General features: G+C 41.9%; 1 protein-coding gene across 9 annotated transcripts in view; it reads left to right on the forward strand.

The window, feature by feature from the left end:
* The first annotated feature begins 15420 nt into the window (after positions 1-15420).
* Positions 15421-24849, forward strand: part of AKAP13 (A-kinase anchoring protein 13) — a 412106-nt gene continuing 402677 nt past the window's right edge. For 7 of the 9 annotated variants that reach the window (XM_064267090.1, XM_064267092.1, XM_064267088.1 and 4 more), the window contains exon 1: positions 15516-15602. The gene's annotated coding sequence lies outside the window, so the exon portion shown is untranslated. Of the gene's footprint in view, positions 15603-24849 lie in introns of all 9 variants that reach the window. The other 2 variants (XM_064267087.1, XM_064267095.1) reach the window with 2 other exon arrangements.

Consider the following 24849-nt stretch of genomic DNA (forward strand, 5'->3'; position numbering starts at 1 on the left):
ATTATTGCCTACAATAATGCTGATGATAGAAAATGTACCTAATAAGCTGAGTCATCAAACAAAGGAAATTTCCTGTCAGAGTTGGAGGCGTTGCCTAGGTTCTTGCTGCTTACAGTAAAATGCAAGGAGTTAGATAAACTAAAGGAAGGACTGCTAAACAAAAATGTTAGGTTTGAAGATTCTCGGCATCTCTCAAAGACAAATGGTTTTAAAATTAAGAAATGGTTTTCAAGCAAAGATAAAATCTAAGATACTGATAGGAAAATCTGGTCCAAAGACGACACCTTGAGTGTGTTTGTAAAATCCTTTCTTAAGACCTCAGAAAGCTCAAAGTTGATACCTCAGAGTATTGGTCAGTCAGACAAAAAACCCTCTAAAGATTCTAAGGGTATGGCTAACAGATCCTCTCAATCAAATAATAAGATTTCTAAGAAGTTTAAGGGCGTTGTCTTTCAGCAGAAGCCCAAAGAACAGAAGGGCTTATACAGTAAAACCTGTGAAAGCTGCAACCTGTGTAAGGCAGAAACCTGCCAGAGAAGGAAAACTTAAATATTTTCAACTAAAATGAGCAATGAAAAAGTGGTAATGCTGCACCCTGTCAAAGAAAGAAAACTTCACAAGGCCCAGAAAAACAAGACAACTCCATCGAGTTCCAGCTCTCACAGGTTTCACTGTATCAGAAAGACTTGTGAGTATAACTTTAGTCTAATGGAGTGTACCCCAATAATATTCACTGGAGACCAATCAAGTATATCAGCAGAAATGCTACTAGCTTGGACCGAATGAGGCAGAGATGGTACAAAATGAAAAGAGACCTTTGGAATGCCAAAATTCTAGAAGAAAAAAGCAGGTTGAGAAAACCACTCACCTTCAAACATGTGCTACCTTTTATGAAAAAGGAAAGATATTTCAGAAGGCAGAGCCAAGAACCACGGAATCACTCTGGGGCAGAAGTAGGACTGAATCCTGATCAAGGAACTCATAATATTTTCCACAGACGATTTAAGAATTGCTATGGAACAGTTCCCCTACGTGTCTGTCAGTTTGTCATACTGTGGGGGCTTGCATGTTGCTGTGATACTGGAAGCTCTGCCACCGGTATTCAGATACTACCAGGGTCACCCATGGAGGACAGGTTTCAGCTGAGCTTCCAGACTAAGACAGACTAGGAAGAAGGACCCAGCAGTCTACTTCTGAAAAGCATTAGCCAGTGAAAACCTTTTGAATAGCAGCGGAACATTGTCTGATATAGTGCTGGAAGATGAGCCCCCCATGTTGGAAGGCACTCAAAAGATGACTGAGGAAGAGCTGCCTCCTCAAAGTAGAGTCGACCTTAATGACATGGATGGAGTAAAGCTTTCGGGACCTTCATTTGCTGATGTGGCATGACTCAAAATGAGAAGAAACAGCTGCAAACATCCATTAACAATCGGAACCTGGAATGTACAAAGTATGAATCTAGGAAAATTAGAAATCGTCAAAAATGAAATGGAATGCATAAACATCGATATTCTAGGCATTAGTGAGCTGAAATGGACTGGTATTGGCCATTTTGAATTGGACAATCATATAGTCTACTATGCTGGGAATGAAAACTTGAAGAGGAATGGTGTTGCATTCATTGTCAAAAAGAACATTTCAAGATCTGTCCTGAAGTACAATGCTGTCAGTGACAGGATAATATCCATACACCTACAAGGAAGACCAGTTAATGCAACTGTTATTCAAATATACGTACCAATCACTGGGGCCAAAGACAAAGAAATAGATGATTTCTATCAGCTGCTGCAGTCTGAAATTGATCGAACATGCAACCAAGATGCGTTGATAATTATTGGTGATTTTAATGCGAAAGTTGGAAACAAAGAAGAGGGATCAGTAGTTGCAAAATATGGCCTTGGTGATAGAAACAATGCTGGAGACCGAATGATAGAATTTTGCAAGACCAACGACTCCTTCACTGCAAATACCTTCTTTCACCAACATAAATGGCGACTATACACATGGACCTCGCCAGATGGGACACACAGAAATCAAATTGACTACATCTGTGGAAAGAGATGATGGAAAAGCTCAATATCATCAGTCAGAACAAGGCCAGGGGCCAATTGTGGAACAGACCGTCAACTGCTCATACGCAAGTTCAAGCTGAAACTGAAGAAAATCAGAGCAAGTCCATAAGAGCTGAAATATGACCGTGAGTATATCCCACCTGAATTTAGAGACCATCTCAAGAATAGATTTGACGCATTGAACACTGGTGACCCAAGGTCGGATGAATTGTGGAATGACATCAAGGACATCATCCATGAAGAAAGCAAGAGGTCATTTAAAAGACAGGAAAGAAAGAAAAGACCAAGATGGATGTCAGAGGAGACTCTGAAACTTGCTCTCGAACATCAAGCATCTAAAGCAAAAGGAAGAATTGATGAAGTAAAAGGACTGAACAGAAGATTTAGAAGGGCGGCTCGAGAAGACAAAGTATTATAATAATATGTGCAAAGAGCTGGAAATGGAAAACCAAAAGGGAAGAACACGCTCGGTGTTTCTCAAGCTGAAAGAACTGAAGAAAAAAATTCAAGCCTCGAGTTGCAATAGTGAAGGATTCTATGGCGAAAACATTAAATGACACAGGAAGCATCAAAAGAAGATGGAAGGAGTACACAGAGTCATCATACCAAAAAGAATTAGTCGATGTTCAACCATTTCAAGAGGCAGCATATGATCAGGAACCGATGGTACTGAAGGAAGAAGTCCAAGCTGCTCTGAAGGCATTGGTGAAAAACAAGGCTCCAGGAATTGATGAAATACCAACTGAGATGTTTCAACAAACGGATGCAGCTCTGGAGGTGCTCACTCGTCTATGCCAAGAAATATGGAAGACAGCTTCCTGGCCAACTGACTGGAAGAGATCCATGTTAATGCCTATTCCCAAGAAAGGTGATCCAACTAAATGTGGAAATTATAGAACAATATCATTAATATCACACACAAGCAAAATCTTGCTGAAGATCATTCAAGAACAGCTGTGGCAGTATATCGACAGGGAACTGCCAGAAATTCAGGCTGGTTTCAGAAGAGGACGTGGAACCAGGGATATCATTGCTGATGTCAGATGGATCCTGGCTGAAAGCAGAGAATACCAGAAGGATGTTTACCTGTGTTTTATTGACTACGCAAAGGCATTTGACTGTGTGGATCATAACAAACTATAGATAACATTGTGAAGAAAGGGAATTCCAGAATACTTAATTGTGCTCATAAGGAACCTTTACATAGATCAAGAGGCAGTTGTTCGGATAGAACAAGGGGATACTGATTGGTTTAAAGTCAGGAAAGGTGTGCGCCAGGGTTGTATTCTTTAACCATACCTATTCAATCTGTATGCTGAGCAAATAATCCAAGAAGCTGGACTACTATATGAAGAAGAACGGGGCATCAGAATTGGAGGAAGACTCATTAACAACCTGTGTTATGCAGATGACACAACCTTGCTGGCTGAAAGTGAAAAGGACTTGAAGCACTTACTAATGAAGATCAAAGACCACAGCCTTCAGTATGGATTGCACCTCAACATAAAGAAAACAAAAATCTTCACAACTGGACCAATGAGCAACATCATGATAAACGGAGAAAAGATTGAAGTTGTCAAGGATTTCATTTTACTTGGATCCACTATCAACAGCCATGGAAGCAGCAGTCAAGAAATCAAAAGACACATTGCGTTGGGTAAATCTGCTGCAAAGGACCTCTTCAAAGTGTTGAAGAGCAAAGATGTCACCCTGAAGACTAAGGTGCGCCTGACCCAGGCCATGGTATTTTCAATCTCATCATATGCATGTGAAAGCTGGACAATGAATAAGGAAGACTGAAGAAGAATTGATGCCTTTGAATTGTGGGGTTGGCAAAGAATATTGAATATGCCATGGACTGGTGGACGAATGAATAAATCTGTCTTGGAAGAAGTACAACCAGGATGCTCCTTAGAAGTAAGGATGGCGAGACTGTGTCTTACATACTTTGGACATGTTGTCAGGAGGGATCAGTCCCTGGAGAAGGACATCATGCCTGGCAGAGTACAGGGTCAGTGGAAAAGAGGAAGACCCTCAACGAGGTGGATTGACACAGTGGCTGCAACAATGGGGTCAAGCATAACAATGATTGTAAGGATGGTGCAGGACCGGGCAGTATTTCGTTCTGTTGTGCATAGGGTCGCTATGAGTTGACTCGACGGCACCTAACAACAACATGGAACAGTTAAGTGCTATGGCTGATAGCCAAAAGGTTAGCAGTTTGAAGCCACCAGGCAGTCCTTGGAAACTCAAGGGGCATTCTACTCTGTCCTATAGTGTTGCTATGAGTCAACACCAACGTGTTCTTTTTTTTTTTAATGGAACAGTGATACCTTTGGGCATTCCATTTCTGCCTTCTTTGATAGAAATGTCTACAGTCATTATCCTACGACCATTCCACCGTCATAAGTTTGTGCGTGGGGAGTGGGTAGATAACTCGTATGTTTAGTTTCACACGTTTAAAGATTGAGAAGAACTATACTTGAGGAGCATACTTAAGGAACTACACCTAAGGAGCCTCATTTGCACCTCTGTCTCATCTAGGTGATGAGATTCTGGACTTTGATCTGATGCTATATTGAGATTTTGAGGGCCTTAAGAGCGTGATTGATGTATTTTGCAGGTGGGGTAATGTGAATTAATGGCGAGAGGGTAGAGAGGAGTAGAGGGCAGACTGTGATAGCCAGTCTGCAGTATGGCCCCCAATAGTCCTCACCTCCCAGAATGCAGTACTTTGTGTAATTCTCTTCCCTTAGAAATAGACTGGGCTTAGTGACTTGCTTTTAACTGACAGAATAGGGTAAAAGTTGGTACATGACTTAGAGACTCGGCCATAAAAGGTAGTGAGGCTTCAACTCTGTCTTGGATTACTCACTCTGCAAGAAGCCATGTTGTGAGAATTCCTGCAGAGAAGCCCAAGTAGCAAGGAACTAAAACCTCTTGCCAACAGCCAGGTGAGTGTGTTTGGAAGTGGCCCCTTCAGCCCCAGTCCAGAGTCTGCAGCCCCAAATGGCAGCTTAACTAAAACCTCTTAAAATACCTTGAACCAGGACCACCCAGCTATGCCACTGACAGATTCCTAACTTACAGAAACTGTATGATTTAATAAATGTTGGTTGTGTTAGGCTGCTAGATTTCAGGGCAATTTGTTACATAGCAATAAATAATACACTTGACTAAGGTATATATTCTATGATTTCATTTATATGAACTCTAGGGAAGACAAATCTATAATGATAGAAAGCAAACCAGCAGGTGCCTGGGGCCAGGAGTACGGGTGGGAATTGACTGGGTAGGACATCTGGGAACATTTGAGGATCATGGAAATGGTCTATTTCTTGATTGTGGGAGTGGCTACATATTTGTCCAAATTCATTGAATTGTGGCCTTTAAATGGGCATATTTGTTGAATGTACATTTTAACTTAAGTAATTTTAAGGGAAGAGGGCAGGTATGAAGAGGTGGAATCAGTGTCTATACATTAAAAAGTGTGATGGTGAAGGCAAGAAGAGAGATGGGACAGTGTCTGAAGAGTGTATCTGGGTCAGGCACTTTTAATTTTTTTAGGATAAGAGACACCTAAATAAGTTTGAAGACAGAGGATAAGAACTAATAATGTAAAACAGAGAAGTTAAATTACAAAGCTTCCCAGAGCTGCTATAAGAAAATACCACAAAGTTTCCGGCTTTAAACAATAGATATTGTTTCACAGTTCTGGAGGCTGAGAGTCTGAGATCAGGGTGTTGGCCATGTTCATTCCTTCCCAGGCTTTGAGGGACAATCTGTTCCACACCCCTCTCCTAGCTTCTAACTGCTTCAGGTAGTCCTTAGTTGGCAGCTGCATCATCACATGGCATTCTTCCTCTGTCTTCCTGTCTCTATATATCTTCTCTTCTTTGTGAGGACACCAGTCATACTGGAATAGGTTTCTCCCTACTTCAATATACCTTATGTTAGCCTAACTGATAATATCGTCAAGGGCCTTATTTCCAAATGAGGTCACTTTCACAGGTACAGGGGTCAGGACTTCAATTTATCTTTTTGGCAGGACACATTCAATCCATAGCATAAAGTAAAATCCTGGAGGAGACCAAAATAAATGATATTAAGCAGTAAGGTTAGATAGTGAGATACTTCCGGGAGAAGATGGATAAGCAGAGACTGCAGACACTCAGAAAGTTTCGAGATTTTTAGTACATTTACCTGCAGAAAGTTAGTGGGTTTTGAAGCAGGATTTTGGGGTTAGGTAGATAATAAGCTTAATGCAGTTTTTGTGTGGATTGACACTGGAAGTCGATTATTTTTGGATTGTCTGCTAAGGTGTTTGGTATTATCCTGTAAGCAGCGGGAAGCTGAAGTCTTTGTAGTAGGGAAGCGACAGGTCAGGACGGTGCTTTGGGAAAATCATTCTGTAGCAAAGAGAAGTATGGACTATTTGGGAGATAATGGAGGCAGGGAAACCTGTTAGGAGACTACTGTTCAGTCAAAAGTTGGCTAGTGAAACCTGTTGTTGTTGTTAGTTGCCATTCAATTGATTCCAACTCATGGTGTCCCCATGCCTTATGGAGTAGAACTGCTCCACAGAGTTTTTTTGGTTAAAATCTTAACAGATGCAGATCACCAGACCTATCTTCCGAGGTGCTTCTGGGTGGGTTCCACCCATTAATCTTCAGGCTAGCAGTTGAGTGCAAACTTGTTTGCAACACCTAAGGGCCTTGAATGAACTCTAGAGAAAAAAGGACAACTTGACCTTGACATGTAAAAGAGATTGCAGCAGAATGAAAAGGCAGAATGTGGGAAATGACTGGATGGATCTGAGGGAGGGAGAAGCAGGAAATGGAGGAGGTAAGGGAGGAAAAGCGATCTCACTTTTGGAAATGATGTTGTGGTTCAGTAGGTTAATTACCCAGGACAAGAGGTGCTTAAGGTGGGTGGGAAGGTAGGTTGACATCTCACAGGAGTGATCAGGCTGGAGGTGAGATTTAGAAACATCTGTTTTCCTTTCTTGCCTAAAGAATGGAGGCCCTCGGAAATGATGACAGTGTGAATCAATGGTAAATGACGCTTCAGAATCAAGAGTATCTATCTTGTTCTTTCTGGAGTTGAATGAATTTATGAAGTGTGTTTGAAAATGTGTCCTTGATACAATATATTAATGAGCTTTCCATGGGAAATTGGTTTCATGCTCAAATAAATTTGACAAATATATGAGTAAACAAATCTAAATAGCTTTCTTTATTGTAGGAGTTCTCAGAGCCTTAATATGTAATCCTACTACACACAGGGACTCCTCAAAGGAGAGGAGGATACAGTATAAAGCTTTTCCTGTATTCATTTAAACAGACAATGCTTTTTTCAAGGATTAGCTCTCGGGGCTAATGATCTAAGGAGAGCACTTTCAGAAAAGCTGCTTTAAACTCTGCGGCAACTGCAGTTATTGGTAACAGTTGTAAGCAAATAAGAACTCCTTTCTAATAGTGCAAATTCCTTCTAGTTTTGCTAAAAATGCTATAACAAAGCTGAAAACAAAGCTTTTTAAAAATTTGCCCAAGGAAACCTGAATGTTCTTGCCTCACCCGAGTTGTTGGAGTCCATTTCCATCAAATAGTGATTAGGGCTCAAAAAACATGATGTTTCTCTAACTCCAGCTTCAGAAACCTACCATTATAAATAATTGGGGATAATTATGAGAGCAGCTGAATAAACTGGAAAAGGCTGGGCATAAAAAGAAAAGCAATAGGATGAAATGTGCAGTACTTAAGCCAGTCCATAAATCTCTCTGGAATCAGAATAAGAGTTACCATCTTCTCCAAACTGAAGCCTCTATTTAAAGTAAAAATCCAACCAAAATGATGTCACCTCAAAAAGAGGCCCTGGTTTTCTTTTGCAGTTATTGGGGGAGGGGTCTCTGGCTCCTTTTAAACCCCCAAAACTAAACTCATTACCATCGAGTTATAGCAACCCTATAGGACAGAGTAGAACTGCCCCACAGGGTTTTCAAGGAGTGCCTGGTGGATTCGAACGGCTAACCTTTTGGTTAGAAGCTGTAGCTTTTATCCACTAGGCTACCAGGTTTTCCCTGGCTCCTTTTAGGTCCTTAAAATTATATCCCCTTTGACTCTGGATTGAGAAATATGGCAATAACTTTTTTTGAGGCCAGGGTGGTCCCTTAATCCTGAGGCTTTTGTGATTCCCTTCCCTTCCATCAACTGAGCCACCCCAACCCTTCAACACTGGAAATATGATGACTTCACAAGTTTAATGTGGTCCACGTGCAGCCTTCAAGCAAACCTATTGCTGGAAGGATTATTATTATGCCAAAAAGCAAGGTTTTCACAAATTAAAGAAACTGTTCTATCACTAAACAATACACTTGGACTCTATTAATTAAAGGCTGGGGAGCCCCTGGGAGCAGGAGATTGGGTAGCTGCAATGTCGGTGGGTAAGATCAATACATGACAATACATACTTTTTGTTGGAATTTCTCTATTTCAATTGTGGTGGGGTAAATGTTTCCCTACATTTCTCTAATATCACTTTTTTCCCACACAATCAATCTATTTCTAGACTGTCTCCCCCTACTCTATTGATTTATTTGTTTGGTGAAAATATACACAACATACAGCACTTTAACAATTTCTACATGTACAGTTCAATGACATTGGTTACATTCTTCAAGTTGTGCCACTTTTCTTGACAACCTTTTCCAAGCTATTCCACTATCATTAACACAAACTCACTCATCCCCGTGTTAGCTACCTAGTGCTGCTATAACAGAAATACCACAAGTGGATGGCTTCAACAATGGAGAAATTTATTCTCTCACAGTCTAGGAGGCTAGAAGTCCGAATTTAGGGTGCCAACTCCAGGGCAGGCCTGTCTCCGTTGGCTTTGGGGGAAGGTCTTTGTCATCAATCTTCCCTGGGCAAGGAGCTTCTTAGTTAAGGGAAGTCGGGTCCAAAGAACACCCTATTCTCCTGGCTCTTGTTTTCTTTTGGTGGTATGAGGTCCTCATGTCTCTCTACTTGCTTCTCTCAATAGAGATTGACTTAAGATACAACTTAATCTTGTAGAATGAGTCCTGCCTCATTAACATAACTGCTGCTAATCGCATCTCATTAACATCATAGAGGTAGGATTTACAACACATGAAAATCACATCAGATTACAAAATGGTGGACAATCACACAATAGTGGAAATCATGGCCTAGCCAAGATGACACACATTCTGGGGGGACACAATTCAATCCATAATACCCTTAAGTTTCCCATCTAACCTTTCGAGTTGCTCTTGTCAATTTGATCACATAAAGATAATTCTTTAAAAGAGTATAATGCTTAATGCAGACATTCTTTTCTAATTAGGCTAAATTATTATTTGGTTCAAAGATGATTTTAGGGGATAGCTTTGGTTCAAGGTTTAAAGATTTCCTCAGGGTAATAGTTTTGAGGGATCACAGGGGTCTCAATGGCTCTAGAAAGCCTAGAATATCTTTTATCTTATTGTCAGTAAATGTGGACTTGGAGGAGGGAGATAAAGTGTCCAGAGCACTTTCATTGTGCCAGGACATATACTAAGGGTTACGTGCATGTTGTCTGTATTTGTCATAGCATTGCTATTGATTGGGAGGGATATCTTTACTGAAATGAATTTGAGCATTCACGATCCAAAACTAGGCCTGGCTTATTCTAAAGGCCCGCTCTTTCTGTTCAATATAAGAAGAACTTAAATCAAAGGGGTTAGGCACTCTGACATCCTGAGAGTAGGAATGTAAACCAGCACAACCTTTCTGGGGGTCTATTTGTAAAGAATGTGCGTTGACGTCCCTAAAAATGTTAATACTGTCTGACCTTGTAATAATCATGATAAATGTCATTTACTCCACATCTAACTGTAGTCTAGGTACTTTTCTGATATTGTTTAGTCTGTGCCTGCAGAATTTCTGAAATCTATTACAGGAATATATTCTGAACAAGGGACTGGTTGCTTAAATAGCTCTTTACTGAGCACCTACTCTGTGGATAGGCTGAAGAGGAGGGTAAGGGAGGAGGTGAGAGAGCCCAAATGAGGGAAGATACTGTCAGTGAGCAATTCTAAATTGGATTTGGAGATTTTACTCTACTTTCCAATTCCTGGAAGATTACCTCTCCCATTTAGCAGCTGTGTGATTTGGGGCAAGTTATTTAACGTCTTTAAGCCTGTTTTGGAGTCCTGGTGGTATAGTGGTTAAGAGCTCACCAGCTAACCAAAAGGTTGGCAGTATGAATTCACCAGCCACTCCCTGGAAACCCTATGGGGCAGTTTTACTCTGTCTTACAGGGTTGCCATGAGTCAAAATCAACTCCATGGCAACAGGTTTGGTTTTTTTTGGTTTAAGCCTGTATTACTTGTCAAAGGGGAGAACAGTGTCAACTTGTTAGCAACAGATTTTTTTTGAGGGTTGGTATGAGGAATAAATGAGGTCATGCAAGTGACAGAGGTAGAGTACAGGGATTATAGCCCTGGGTACATGTTGAGGTTTGGAACGAATCCCCAGAATCTACTAACCAGACCCGACCTTTCCGGTACAGTAGCCACCAGTCACAGGTGACTTTTGAGCACTTGAAATGCGGCTAGTTTGATTCGAGATGTGTCGTAAGTATAAAATATACATTGAGTTATTTTGAAGACAGTATGATAAAAAGAGTATAAAATGTCTCACTAATAAAGGCTTACACTGATTACATGTTGAAATTATAATATTTGGGATAGAAAATATTATTAAAATTAATTTCACCTGTCTCCTCTTACTTTTTAAATGTGGCTACTAGAAAATTTTAAATTATGTGGCTCACATCATATTTCTATTGGACAGCGTTGGGCTTGACATTGAGAGAAGAAGGTTCCCTTTGCTACCCAAGAAGTGAAAACTTAATCTACACTGTGAAACTTTCCGCTTGTAGTCAGGATTCTCTTAGAGACTCCCTCGTACCTTGCCTCTAGGCCCCACTCTCTTGCCTCACTTCAGTGCCCCCTAAGCACATGGTAGGAGTCCCTGGGTGGTACAAACAATTAAGTAATTGGCTACTAGCTGAAAGGTTGGTGGTTTGAATCTACCCAGAGGTACCTTGGAAGAAAGGCCTGGTGATCTGATTTTGAAAGTTCACAGTCCTTGAAAACCTCATGGAGTACAATTCTACTCCGAAACACATGGAGTCGCCATGAGTTGACATTGACTCCACAGCAAACTACAGCAACAGGTTTGGTTTTGGTGAAGCATACGGTGAGAGTGTGATCTTTGTAAGATGAAAATCTGTTCTCATTGTTGCCCCATTGCTTAAAACCTTTTGAGGGCTCCCCCTGGCCTCTCAGAATAAAGGCTGTACTACTCAGCAGGGCAGTATGCTATGCCCTTCATGACCTGGTAGCTGCTACCCTCTCCCAGTGTTACCTCCTACCCCTTCCCCTCTCCAATTTCTTCTGCTGAGTTTCTGATACCTCCATGTCTTTAAATTTGCTCTTCCTGTTTCTGGGAATGTGCTACTTGTGCAAACACTCCCAAGTCCCCTCTACTATCCCACTCTCCTTTACTTGGTTTAATGTGATTGTCTGCTAAGACTCAGCTTAGCTGTTACATCCTCCAGGATGCCTTCCCTGACCTTTTACCTTCTTTCTAGGCAAAAGTGCTCCTCCTCTATGCTCCCAGCACTCTGTGCTTGCGTCTTTAAGAGCATTAACACATTTGATTTCTTGCTGGTTTACTTGTCTATTTCCCTCACTTGACTGTGAGCTCATTGAGGGCAGAACCTTGTTCTTCATCTTCAACCCCGGGACCAAGCCTCACGCCTGGCACACAGTACACTTTCAAGGGCTATTTGCTGAATGACTTGAGAAGCAGGTAAGGGAATTAACCAGGGATCATCAGCTCATGGATGGCATATTAATTAGGGCTCTTGTGGATGTAAGTGACTGTAACATCTACTCTGCCTGGTTTTATTGCCTTACATAGTTGAAAAGTCTATGTATTGTTTTATCTTTAGGTATGGCTAGATTTAGCAGTTCAACCATTGTCACCAAGATGTTTTTTTTTTCATCTCTCTCACCTTCCCACTGTGATGGCTCCATTCCCAGAGAGGTTATTTCCTCAAAATGACAAGCTGGCTGACAAGCATATCCTCCCAGGTTCCACTGAAGAAGACAAAGTCTGCTACCTTAATAGTTTAAACAGAGAATACAATTTATTCCTATTGCTCCTGATTGGCCTGTTTGGGGTCACGTGCCCACCTCTGAAGTAGAAGTGGCCTACCGGTAGAATGCTCTGATGTACTCCGATCTGATCACGTGCTAAGGCCATGGAATTGGGGCTGTAGTGAAGTTTGCCTAATACCAAGCAGGGGCTGAAGGTAAAAGTTCCCACAAAGCAACATCAGGGTACTAGTTCTACCACAAAAGCAATAAAATGTTGTTTGTTCTCAGTGCCTTTTCTTTCATAAAAGTGGACATCTTATAAAACATGGGTCCAAAGAAAATGCATGTTCTCATAACTGTTGTTTTTTTTTTTAAGTACACTGGCATTTTTAGGTACTCTGTAAAATGGGGTGTAACCCTGTTACATTTTTAAGTATTATAAACCAGGCAGATCAATTAGATATAAGTCAACTAGAGAGACAGTTCAGAGACAAAAAATCTTGCCATGCTTCTTAGGCCCTGGTATCTTTCCTGGCTTATAAGCTTACTCATGGAAAGTGGTAGAATTGTTTACTCATGGAAAATGATAAATCTGAAATCTTTCTGGTGAAATGGAGCTGTTTAGAGATCCTTGGTGCAACTTGGAAGAACAAATCTTTAGTGTCAGGAACATTCAGTTTGAGGACACCTCACAGTAGCTCTTTCTGTACTAATTCATTCATGCAAAACTTTCATTGAGTTCCTACTGCTGTAGGTACGAGAGAGAGCGAACCAAAAAAAAAAAAAAAAACCCATTGCCGTCAAGTTGATTCCGACTCATAGCGACCCTATAGAGAGAGAGGATAAAAAACAGACTTTAGGGAGCTTACGTTATACTTACATTATAGTGGAGCCCAGGCCAGCAAATAAACACACAAGATAAATAAGATACTTTCATATTGGGATAAATGCTATGAAAAAATTGGGCAAAATAAAGAGAGGAATTAGGTATGAGTGGGCTACTTTTTTTTCTTCTTTTTATTGTGATGAAAATATACGTAGCCAAATATATACCAATGTGACAATTTCTACAAGTATAATTCGGTGACATTGATTACATTCCTCAAGTTGTATAACCAATCTCACTACCCTTTTCCAAATTATTTTACCACCATTAATGAAAACTTACTGCCTCCCAAGCAAAAATTCCCTCTTTCCCCCTCCCTCCCATCCCTGGGAACCACTAATAGTTTTTGGTTTCTATATATGCTTCCATGAGAGAAAGATGTAGCAGTCTGCTTCTGTAAAGATTTATAGCTTTGGAAACCCTATGTAGCAGTTCTACCCTGTCCTTTAGGGACACTGTGAATTGGAATTCCATGGCAACTTTTTTTTTGGTTATTTCATATAAGTGAGATTATACAGTATTTGTCCTTTTGTGACTGACTTATTTTGCTCAGCATAATGTTTTCCAGGGTTACCCATACTGTGGCATGTATATGAACTTCATTGAGTGGGTTCTTTTTTACAGGGTGGTCAAGGAAGGTTTCTCTGAGGAAGACCTTTAAGCTGAGCCCTGAATGATGAGAAAGTTCCAGTCATGCAAATAACTATTCAGACTTCCCGCCAAAAGACAGAGAGCTCAGTGGTCTGGGGAATTTAGAGTAGACTCTTGCTTCTCAAAGTGAGGTCGCATACCAGCAACATCAGTACCCCTGTGAGCTTGTTAGAAAAGCAGAATCCCAGAGCCCACCTCAGACCTACGGAGTCAGAATTCACATTTACCAAAATCTCCCAGGTGTTCCGTAGGCATAGTAAACTTTGAAAAGTGTCGGCCTCTCAACCCTTTCTGTAGCCCACTGGAGAGGTGTAAATCCTGCTGGGGTGGGGTAAGGAAACAGGGAATGGTGTCAGCAGTCACAAGAAAGACGACATGGTAACCATCTGCTGCTGCCACCTCCGAATCAGACCAGCCAGGCTCTAAGAGAAAGCTTTGAGATTATTAAAAGTTAGGGTCCAAGTGATTTTCTAGGATAGCCCCTTACTTGATAGGAGACTAGGACACTGGGGATGTTTGGCCTTGTTTTTACCACTATGTGATCGTGAACCAAGAAAATATATTGACTGGAAGGAAATGGTTTGGTTTTGGGCCACTTGACCAAGAAACGTATGCTGCTGAATTAATTCCGACTCACAGCGACCCTATATGACAGAGTAGAATTGCCCCATAGGGTTTCCTAGGCTGTAATCTTTATAGGAGCAAATCGCCAGGTCTTTTTTTCCCCAAGAACGGAGCCGCTGCAGGGTTCAAACCGCCAACCTTTTGGCTAGCAGCCGTGCCCTTAACGATTGCACCACTAGGGCTCCTACCTAAGAAATAATAACAGTGAAATAATGGTTCGACGTGCTCGGCATATCCCCCCGCCCCCCAAAGCACATCAAAATAAACACATACCTATCAAAATAAAGAAGTTTCTTCGCGTACCAACTTACTGTCTCCTAGACTACCACTGGTACACCGATTGTAGCTTTTCAAAAGCACCAGATGATTTCTGCGGTCCTTTCAAACTTGAAGACTGTATGAATTTGTGGGATGGAGTTGCCAAAAGTTCACTGTCACAGTTGTGACACCATCACACCGCCGTCCGTCCCTCCGTCCGTCCATCCATCCATCCATCCAGACAAGCCTGGCTGCACACCTAGCCATGACTCTCCTAAGCGCTGGACACAGAAGACTAAACCGCACTTCCTGATTTCAAGGGCGGGGGGAGGTTGAAGGGTAAATCATTTCGGTTTGTGTGCTAAGCGCTACAGCTCAGGTAAGCATCGGGCGCACAGAGGAAGGGCGGTTTCCGGAGACAGGGCGGGGAGCTTTTTCAGAGATGTGGTGCGTGGGCATTTCCCAGGCAGCCTCTGCCAGCCTCACTACTTTGATGACTTTGCCGCCGCGGCTCAGCAGCGGCAGTCAACCTCAGCTTGCCTTAGCAACCTGAGCGCACCGCCCAGGCGCCTTCCTATTGGTCGCACGGACTATGATGGGCACCTCTGCCGTGTAATCCCAGTTGAGGCCTTCGGTTCCGCGCTCCCCGGCGGCCCGGGAGGGCTTGTAGGCGGTGCCGTCCTTCCCAGGTCTCCGCCCATTCCGGGCGGCTTGTGGCGCATGCGCCGGCGGTCAGGGGCTGTGTGCGGGGCCAGCGCAGAGCCGGAGGAGCCGCGGTGAAGCGTCTGGGCGCCGCCGGGACCGCCGTGCCCGTTTCTCGCCTCGGCTGCCGCCGCCTCAGCCGCCGCCGCCGCCGGGGGAGCAGCCACCTATTGTCTTTCTCCGCGGCGAAGGTGCGGAGCTGCTCCGGCTCGGCCCTCGGGGGAGCCCCGGGCGCCGCACGGTGAGAGCGCAACTGAGTTGGCCGAGTTGAGGGAACTTTCGTGATTTGAGGAGTGGTCCCGGCGAGGAGCGAGGGCCCCTCCCCTGCGGCTTGGCTCGGGGCGGGGGCCGGGAGGGGGGCGGGGGCCGGGGGCGGAGGGCTGGGCCGGCTGGAGGGATGAATGGGCGGTGCGGGCAGCGGCCCGGCCCCGCCGACCCCTCCTCCCTGCGCAGCCCCTCTCCTCCCGCATTGTCTGCTCCCGGGCCGAGGCGCGCCTCCTCACCCCGCAGCCCCGCTTCGGGGCCCCGTACGGTCGCCGATGCCTCTCGGGCGCCCCTGGGCCCCGCCGCGAGGCCTGAGCCTCGAGCCCCCGGGCGTTCCGGGCCGGCGCCGCCGGGGCAGGGAGCGCGAGGAGCCCCGGCACCCATGCGGTCGCTCGGTGGATCGCGCCGGTCCGACGGAGGCCGGGCTACCCCGGGGTCGCCAGCGACGCCGCGAACAAGTGCTCCCGGCGGGAGGGGAGCGGCTCCCCGGGGCGCACGGAGAGTAAACACGTCGGGCCGCGCTCGCGCCCTGCGCTGCGCCCGCCTGGGGGTGTGGGGGGGCCCTCGGGGCGCTCGGCCCGACCCGCGCGCGTCGGTGACGGCAGCGGCCGGGGAGCGTGCGACGGGCTCGCCTTTCCACCAGGCTAGAGCACAGCCCTACTTTGAGCCCGAAGAAAACATTTTTATTATGTAAATATGGCTCGCTGACACTTTTTGTTTTGCAAAGCCTTCCAGTTGGTGAGGAGTTGAAAAATACTAAGAAAACAGTTTTTTTATTAAATAAAAAAATAGTTTTTTTTTCTTTTAATTATTTAAACAGATCAGTTCCACTGCATTTAAGTTTCTAGACCTTACTGTGAACTCAGGAATTCACCATGAAAGTTAGATTGAGTAATATTTTGGTGTTCATTTTTAGCTTTTATACTCCTTACTGTGCGAGTTTATTGCCTTAGGCATTTATAACTAAAGTGAAAAGCTGTATGCTTCCCCCTCCCTTATTTTTAGAAGCAGCAGCTTATTCAGTTTTTCTAAACTGTTGGATTGCCCAGATCAGAACAAATGCTGCAGTTCTTGAAAGGTCATTTTTTGCAAGTTTGTAAAGGCGTAATGATCGGCTGAGATAAATCACTGTTCTTGCACTCCGTGGTCTCTTGGGGATTTGCAGATCGCATTAAGTACAAGCCTTGATGTCTAGTTTTGGGTACATGGATTCCACCGAATTTTTCTCATTTGGCTTATACAAATAATTATGTTTTAATGCCCTAGATGGAATTAGCTTGAATGCCTGTGAAATTCGCAGTGGAAGTGTCTCAATTTCAGTTGTTGTATCGTCTCTTGAGCATCTGATAAGTTAAAAAGACAATTTGAGAAATACCGTGTATGTTAGTTTGCCTTGATTTCTCATGATAAGTGGGCAGTGTGGAGAAGTGTTCTTGGATTTTTCAGGTTTGCTTGGCCTCATTTTGCTTTGAGAAACCAATCTTCTTCATCTGATGAAGCTAAAGAAAAATTATCTTATGGCATTAATACTTTTAAACTACAGCAAAGTCACATTTAGGAGCCACAATTCCTACTCTACGATTGTGTGAGTGTTCGTGTGTGGGGGCGTGGGATCCTGGATTGACAGGTTGGAAGGGGTTGTCAGGGAGGGACTTAATGTAAACAAACACTCCTTCCAGCATAAGATGACAAGTAGGCTGGTTGCTTCCCTCCTCTGGGCTCTGATAGCATGTTATACATACTTTTGCTTTGGGATTTCTCACACTTCGTTTGTTTGACTAAATGGTAACTGTACATGTAAGTGTAAATGGGCTCCTTGGCTAGTCTGTTAACTCCATAAGGGCTGTGATGGGCCTTATTTAAAAAGCTTTGTATCCTCTTTGCCAGGAGTCCGACAGTACTAGTGTTGAGTATGCCTGTGAACTGGGTGAGGTGCTTTTTTACGAGCTGGCGGTGGTGTGCAGTGTGCTGGAAGTGCACACAGGAGAGAGCCACTAACCCCCGGGGACTTGTCCAAAGTGGTAGTTCACTTGTGATGAAGTTTAGTTTACATTAAAAGGACTTCTAAACTTTTTTTTTTTAATCTGCTGATTATCTCTTGGCAAGAAGTGGGGTTTAAATAATGCACTGTGGATTTCAAAAGGTGATCCCGATTTAGAATTTTTTTCCCTCTTCTTGGTGAAATTATTAAGACCACTGGACACATCCGTTCACATCACTGCCCAATTCTCCAATGTGAAATTGGAGGTAGAACAATTTATAAGAAAGCACATTCTTTGGAGCTAGGTAGATTTGAATTCAAATCCCCACACTTCCATTGACTCGTAGAGTGTCACCTTGAGTATGTCACTTCTCAGAGCTTCAGTTTCCTGCTCTGTAAGGATAGTAACATACTTTGCAGTGTTCTTAGGAATAAGTGAAACTATGTGAGGTACTTAGTACAGTATCCAGCATTTAGTAGGTGCCGAGACCTTGGGTGGAGCAAACTGCTTGGCTGCTAGCCAGAAGGCACCTTGGGAGAAAGGCCTGGTGATCTGATTCCGAAAGATCACAGCCATAAAAACCCTGTGCAGCACAGCTCTGTAACACATGGTGTTGCCCTGAGTTGGAATTCACTCCATGGCAATAAGTGTGTATGTATTACTTGGATAGGGTCATTATGAGTTGGAAACAACTTGATGGCGGTGGGTTTTTGGTTTGGTAGTTGTAATAATCATTTTGATACATTTTTACATGACTTAAAAGCATTCTTGAAGGTCTGATACTGCTACATATAGTGGTTTAGCTGTTTGTTTCATGTCTTCATGAGAATTGAGATCATTAATCCAAATGTGATTTTTTTTTAAAAGATGTCAGTTGAACCAAAATTTAGTAAAACAACAGTGATTTTATCTTCTCAATCACCTGCTAGCCTTCCTTTGAGTGAGGCTTGCAGAATGGCTTGCTAGGGCAGAGCTCTGTGTCTTTCAAGTGTTTAGGAATTGGTTAGACACGGACTGTTTTCAATACATGTCATAGTATATCTGAGGTACTTAGTCAATTCCAGCTTTCCTTCCTTATTTTACCTTAGTCTTGAAAACTATAAAAATGGGTTATGACTACATTTCTCAAACTTACGATGGTACTGGACTGGGTGTTAGCAGTTTGAGTACAGTTTAAAGACTTGAGCAAACCACTCACTTCTCCTTCAAGATAAAGCTTAAAGGTGCCACTGTCTGTGGAAGGAAGCAGTGATTTAAATCAGTTATACCAGTTTGGTTTAGGCTGCTTACAAAAATGGTAATGAAATAGATAACATCCTAGAAATGTTTACCCGTAAAGAGTATTTCCGTATATTGAATCCATCTCTCGGTTAATTTTCTTATAAAATCAGGGTAAGGAATTAACACTGGAGGATTATAGTAAGCCTTTAAAAATTGTATTTGGTCAAACTCATTGATTGAGGGTAAATACATCCCTGACAAAGGTAGATGTGAAAACTTGGACTTTTGTTATTCGCTTCTTTTACAGTTAACATTTAAATACACTTGAGCAGGCTTGGTTATTATTAATGGGGACAGGCATTCCTTTGGAAGTGGCGCTGTCACGTCATGCTGTCCTATCAGTGTAAATAGGGAGAGAGGAGGAAGGTGTAAGTAAAAGGAAGTTTGTTCAAGAGAATGAAATGTTGCCTGCTCCTGCACCATCTTCATGGTCCTTAGTATGTTTGAGTCCATTGTTGCGGCTCTTGTGTCAATCCATGCCATTGAGAGTTTCCCTCATTTTTCATTGGCCTTCTGTCTTACCAAACATGATGCATAGATAACCCATATTTGTCTGTCCTTGCTGGAGGCAGGACAAATAGGCATGGTACTGTGAGATGCTGTGATTGTCTGAATAGCTGTGTGGGGGCAGTGGTGTGCTTTCCCTTTTTACGTCTTCACAGCTTTGTCCAGAGCTTTGGGAAAGTGTGTATCAGTGTGTGTTTGTGTGGGTGTATTGGGGTGGGGAGAAGGAAAAGTTATAAGCGATTTACCATTTATGTCGCCCTGTAGGCTCTTCTTTCGGAAACCAATACTTTGAATTTTCACTTCTGATCATATTTTAGCCGATATTTGGCCCTGGCAGTAGGCTCTATTACCCCAAATGCCCATTTATTCCTAAGTGGTTAAGAATTATGTTGTGTGTCGTTGAGTCGATTTTCGACTCACAGCGAGTCCGTGTGACAGAGTAGAACTGCCTCACATGGCTTTCTAGGCTATCATCTTTGTGGGAGTGGATCTCCCGGTCTTTCTCCTGCAGAGTGGCTGGCTGGGTTCAAATCACCAGCTTTTTGGTTAGTAGCTGAGTGCTTAACCATTGTGCCATCAGGGACCACACTATAATTAATCTATCATCTTTACTAAAGATGTCACATTGGGGAAAAACACCTAGAGGAGTTAGGTAAAGAATTTCACAGACTCTAGGGTGTGTCTCTGATGATGATCTCTATTAAAACACTTGATACAGAGCTACAAGTTCTGACTTTATGTCCTAACTTTGCCATTTTTTGGCGATGTGACTTTGAGCAAGCCACTTCATCTTTCCCAGACTTAATACCCTTGCTTTTAAAATAAAAACTAATATTAACCTTATCCTATTTACTGCATACTACTTTTGCGAGAAACACATGAGATAAAGCATTGTGCACATAGTGGTGTGATTATTTTTATTAGGTGTCTACTGGTTTGGATAAAATTCAAATTTTAGTCTCAAAGGAGAAAAATCCAACTAACTTTATTGGTTTTTCTTTGTAAATGGTAATTAAAATAGCATACCATTTCTGTTGCCATTCTCTTTGCTTGGAAAAACTGATATTTTTCTTTTTACTTTCGACTCTTCTCACATTTCTTTTTACAACATATTTGTCATGAAATATTTTTCTAAACTCTAAAGAAATTTCAGCTCACAGTGCATGCTGCTGGACCCAAGTTTCTGTGGAATCATAGGGACTGACATTGGATGCCAAAGCTCGAAGTCAGGTAGAACCACTGTAAACAGTGAACAAAGAAGGTTACATTATTTCAGAAGAACACAGAAGAGCCTAGTGTAGTTGCCTGTTCTTTACTTACTGTTGTTTTCTTACTTAAAAAGTTTTTTTTTTCATTAAAGTTGGTTTACTGAAATCAGGGAAGTGTGCCAGTAACGTACCATTTTCTATATACTGTGTGTCTTACCTACATTTCTTATTTAATTCTTATTTGTTTAGTAGTTGTTGAGAATATACACAGTAAAATATGCACCAGTTCAAAAGTTTCTACATGTACAAGTCAGTGACATTGATCACATTACTCGAGTTGTGCAACCATTCTCACCCTCCTTTTCTGAGCTTTTCCTCCCCCGCTAACCTGAACTCACTGCTTGCTAAGTTGCCTATCTGATCTTTCGAGTTGCTGTTGTCACTCTGATTCCATATAGATCTTAAAAGAGCATAATGCTCAGGGCAGACATTTTCTACTAGTTAAGCTAAACTTTAGTTTGGTTTTAAGAAGACTTCTGGGGATATTTTTGGTTTAAGGTTTAAAGATTATCTCAGGGCAGTAGTTTCAGAGGCTCATCTAGCCTCCATGGCTCCAGAAGGTGAAACAGGAATTTTTAACCCCTTTTAGGATGCGGAAACTGATAAAGTGACTTGCATTGGTCGCATAGTCAGCCATGGTGCTGAAATTTGGACTTAGACTGTTCTGGCTCCAAAGGCCATGCTTTTCACATCATTGAAAGAATGTATTTTTAAGACAAATCAAGTTAATTAAGGTATTACTTAAAAAAAAAAAAAGTATTACTTACGTATGGTAAAATAGACCCATTTAAGTTGGGTGACTTTTGACAGATGCATTCCTGCATGTAACTAACACCACAGTCAGGATATAGAACATTGCCATCATTCCAGAAAGCTCCCTCGTTCCCCTTTCCATATAATCCCCTCAGCCCTCACCCTGTTGCCCACCTCACCCTAGGCAACTGCTATGCTGCCTCTGTCACTATAGTTTTGTCTTGTGTGCATTGAAAACAAAAACCCATTGCCGTTGAGTTTGTTACAACTAATAGTGACCCTATAGGACAGGGTCGGAATTGCCTCGATGGCACTGGTTTTGTTTTTTAGGACAGAGTAGAGCTGACCTATAAGGTTTTCAAGACTGTAACCTTTATAGAAGCGGACTGCCATATCTTTCTTCCGTGAGATGCTGGTGGATTTGAACCACCTACTTTTGTTAGCAGCCAAGTGCTTAGCCACTGTGCTACCACGGCCCTTTTTGTCTGTATTAGGGGGTCATCAAACTACGGCCCAGTTGCTCAGTGACACTTGCTAAAAAGACTATTCTTTTTCTCCATTGATCTACCTTTGCAATTTTATTAAAAGTTAATTGATCATGTATGTGTGGGTCTATTTCTGGACTCTGTTCCATTAATCTGTGTCTTTCATTATTCCATTGTCAAACTGTTTTTTATTACTGTAGCTTCATAGTAAATCTCAAAGTAAATAAGAGGTAACAACTGTAATGTGAGTTCTTTGTGTTCTTTCCAAAATTATTTGCTTTGTCCTTCATATTCATTTGAGAATCTGCTTATTAATATCTACAGAACTCCTGCTGAGATTTTAATTGGCATTGTGTCGAATCTAAGTATTGCGATTTCTGAGCCATGAATATGGTATATCTATTTAGGCCTTTCATTGTTTCATTAGTGTTTCATAGTTTTCAGCAATTAGATCTTGCATGTATTTATAAGGTTTATACATATTTCACGTCTTCTGGTGGTGTTGCAAATGATACTTCTAAAATGTCAATTTCCAGTTGTTTATTGCTTAATTATTTATATTGTTTAATATAAATATGATTGACTTTGTAGGCTGACCTTGTATACTACAACCTCGCTAATTTCAGTTTTAGTTTTTGAAATCGTTTTGTAGAGTCTTTGGGATTGTCTTCATAGACAATAGTGTCACTGGCAAGTAAGGACAGTTTTATTTTTTCCTTTCTAATCTGTATACCTTTATTTCTCATTTTTTTTTGCTTTAGTGCACTGGCTAGTACCTCCAGTGTGATGTTGAATAGGAGTTTTGAGAGTGGACATCTGTTTCTTCTTACTGGTGTAGGGGGAAATCTTTTAGTCTTTCACCATTAATATGTTAGCTCTAGGTTAGCTTTTTTTGTAGTTGTCCTTTATGAAGTTGAAGAGGTTCTGTCCTAGTTTGCTGAGTTTTTATCATGAATGAATATTGAATGTTGTTAAAGACTTTTTCTGTAGCTCTTGAGATAATTGTATGGTTTTTCTCCTTTAGTCTGTTGATATGATGAGTTATATTGATTGATTTTTGAGTGTTGAACTAGCCTTGCATTCTTGTGATAATCCTCAATTGGCCATGATATATTATCCTTTTTATGTGTTATTGGATTCATTTTGCTACTGGATCTTTTTTATTTTTTCCATTTTGCTTCTAGTTTACTTAAAAAATTTTTAATATTTATAATATTCATAATAGTTGTTAAAGTCTGTTAATTGCTTTATTTCTGAGTCTGTTTCTATTGACTAATTTTTCTTTCTCATGGGTCACATTTTTTTTCTTCTTTGCACATTTGGTAATTTCTTATTGAATTCTGGAAATGGTGAATTTTAAGTTGCTGATTGCAGGATTTTATTGTATTCCTTTAAAGCAGGGTTTTCAACCTTAGCAGTATTGACATTTTAGGTCACATGATTCTGTGTTGTGGTGGGCTGTCCTGTGCACCTTAGAATGTTAGCAGCATTCTTGGCCTCTATCCACTAGATGCCAGTGGCACCACCCCCAGTAATGACAACTGCTGCCAGATGTCCCCTGGGGTACAAATTTGTCCTTGATTGAGGACACTGCATTAAAGAGTGTTGGACTTTGTTTTGGCAGGCTATTAAGTTGCTTGGTTGATCCTTTTGAGGCTTGTTTTTAAATTTTTTAGGATTGGGTTAGAGTAGCTTTTACTATAGGGCTTGTTTCACCCTATTACTGAGAATTGAAGCCTCTGTAGTTCCCATCGAAGAAGAGTCAGACATCAAAAGAGGACTCCCTACTCTGGCTGGTCAGAAGACAAATGTCTCCCAGTCTGTGTGAGTTCGGGGATCATTTAGCTTACAGTTGCCGGGTCCCTCTTTGCCCTTCCTCATAGGTTTTTATAACGTACGTGTATGGCTTACTATTCAATATCAGCATCAAGTGAGGCTTCTCTGCTGATTCTGGAGCTCTTTTCTCATGCAACTGCCTCCTCTCTGGCACTCTGCAATTTTTAGACTCCTCAGCCTTTCCAGACTCATGTCTGCCTTGTCACTTGACAAAACTGCCATGGTCTGCTTGGGATCCCCTTACCCCCATTGTACCATGGTCAGGAATGTGCCTGTAAGCCCAAAGCTGGTGCGGTTGTAGGGCTTATCATTTGTTTCCCTTCTTGTAGGGATTGCAGTTCTGTGTTGCCTGTTTTCCAGTGTCTAAAAGATGTTTATTCATATATTTCCATTTTTCCAGTAGTTGAAGGTGAGTGACCTAAGTCTGGCTTCAGATACTCCATCGTAGTTGAATGGCAAAGTCTTTTGAAAGCATATACCTTATTGGTGGTGCTGAAAAGTTATATGATTTTCCAGTTCTTTGGGAATTTGGGAATCTAAGAAGCATTTGTTAAATATCTACTGAACGTACCTCAGCCTTTATATTGTATGGGGATACAAAAAAGTAGATAGCCTGCAGCTGAAGAGATTCATCAGACGTGAAATGCTGTGGTGGTGAGTAGAAATACAGTAAAAACCTGTGAAAGCCAGAACCTGTGTATGGCAGAAACCTGGCAGAGAAGGAAAACTCAAATATTTTCCACTAAAATGAGTGATCTGAAAGTTTAAGACTGCACCTTGTCAAAGGCAGAAAACTTGTGAGACCTGGAAAAACAAGATAGTCCCGCTGAGTTCCAGCTTTCACAGGTTTCATTGTAGAAAGATTACTTGTGATCTGGTATTTTATTAGAATTTTTTGTGTGTGTGTGGTTTTGTTAGCACATACGTGTAATTCAGTTTTAAGGCACAAGATGTGCTAAGTCAGTGGGCAGAGTACTGGCTCTTTAACCTTTTAGAGGCATTTGGCTACTCATTCACGGTGTGGCTTGAAGTAAATTATTTGTCTCTGAAATTCATTTTCTCTCCTGTAAAATGGGCATGGGACATTCCTTGTAGTATTGCTGGTTATTTAT

Source organism: Loxodonta africana, chromosome 13, assembly GCF_030014295.1.
Source record: "Loxodonta africana isolate mLoxAfr1 chromosome 13, mLoxAfr1.hap2, whole genome shotgun sequence".
Lineage (NCBI taxonomy): Eukaryota > Metazoa > Chordata > Mammalia > Proboscidea > Elephantidae > Loxodonta > Loxodonta africana.